Source organism: Poecilia formosa, unplaced genomic scaffold, assembly GCF_000485575.1.
Source record: "Poecilia formosa unplaced genomic scaffold, Poecilia_formosa-5.1.2 Scaffold1, whole genome shotgun sequence".
Lineage (NCBI taxonomy): Eukaryota > Metazoa > Chordata > Actinopteri > Cyprinodontiformes > Poeciliidae > Poecilia > Poecilia formosa.
The window spans coordinates 1,029,766-1,031,571 of NW_006799940.1; positions in this window are offsets into that span (position 1 = coordinate 1,029,766).

Sequence of the window (1,806 nt, forward strand, 5' to 3'; positions counted from 1 at the left end):
GGATTTTTCTGCACGACTGCAACAAACTCAGCTGAGTCACAACAGTTTGATTTGAATCCAGTGAAATTCCAGACCTAAATCTAATTAAGAATCTGTGAAAAATAACCTCCACAGATGGTCTTTATGGTACCTGATTGAGTCGCAGCTCTGTTGCTTTGAAGAAAGCCTTCGAGTCTCAAATTGGGTTAAGATGTAAAATATGGAAATGGTTCAAAGGACCGAAATATTCCACAAAAACATGTTTTCTCTTGCTGAATGTAAATCTGAAAAAGAAAATGTGTAAATCTGCCAAATCAAATGAGTGTCTAGTTAGCAGACGTCTGAATAGTTGAATGACTGAAGGCTGATGAGGGAATTCAGGCATTTCCCGAGAACCGGGTATAAATTTAAGGCATCAAGTTTAGCGATTGATGAAAAGCAACTTTACCAGATGAGCAACAGATAAAAAATCTACAAGGTTCAGTTTATGTAAAAAAACAACAACAAAAAAACAGATCCTCATGTGATCCTGCCATTACTAAATAGCTTGTTTATTTTTAATTCTCTACAAATTAACCTGTCCTCACCTGGACTGACTCACCTGTGGGACCTCATGACAAATGGTCTGGGAAAAAATGTAACTGGAGTTTCCCTGGTTTCCCTCCCTGATCCATCAACCTTCGAGATCTCAGACAAATGTATTTTTGTTTCAACATAAATACGTCTAATTTTCCTTAAACCAGAAATTATCAGGATTTAGAAACCCTTCCGCAAGCTTCTTTTGGCTTTCCTTTGTACGNTAAAAGTTTTTACCTCCGAGACTATTACTGCTTCCTGAAAAAAAACTGAAGGCCGTTGTAGTTTTGTTTTATTTCTAAGTCTCTGAAGCAGCTGCAAAATAAAGAATAATAAAGAAAAGAAAAAAGCTGTTAGTCTTGGTAATAAACATATTTCTTTATTTCAGGTAATCTGAATCAATTTAACGAACAACAAGCTAAAGGATAAACTTATCTGTTTCAGAAGCAAAACTTAGCAGATCTGACTGGTGCATCTTTTTGTTTTGTTTTTATTTTGTCAACTGATAAATAAAAGTCACATAAACAATAAAAATCTATATATATACATATTTATTTTCCCAAAAACTAAATTTAATGGACGTAGTTCCTGAGATGTTTAAATTTCTGTCCAAGCAAGCAATGACTTGTGTAAATACAGTTTTGTGTTTGGAATAATGTGACGGACAGGCATATTTTTTAAAAAATGTGTTTTTTGGGGCGGAAACAGCTGGCACACAGAAAGAAGAAGTCCTTTGTGCCCTGGGAGAGATGGATTTATCAGTAAGAGGAACACAGAAGGTTACGTTGCCTTCAGAGCGTGTAACCCCAAAGAGCTGACCTCCAGTTCACAGCTGACCCCTGACCTCCGTTTATGCTCACATTGTAACGTAAACACCTAAAGTTTCTGCCTGACGTCAAAACTTCTTCCGATCCAGGATCAATTCTCCCAAAGAAAAAAAAAAAACACGTAGGAACTTTGAGAGCTGAGCTGTTGAAGTCTCCCTGTCGAAACGCCGAGAACCAAAACAGGAAATCAAAAGCGCTCGGCCTCCAGGCTGCTGGGGTCAGAGGCTCACGCTGACCTCTGGGCTGCGGGACGGGCCAGGCATCACATGCTGGCAGCTTTGTAGAAGTGAGAGTGGGAAGTTGTTGCTCTTATTGTGGCAACCTGGCTCTGGAGGTGACACTGAGGGCACCGCTTTGCATTCTGGGTAGCCAGCGCTTCGCACTGATGGAGAGTAAACAGGCACATCCACAGAGCTGGGCTGTA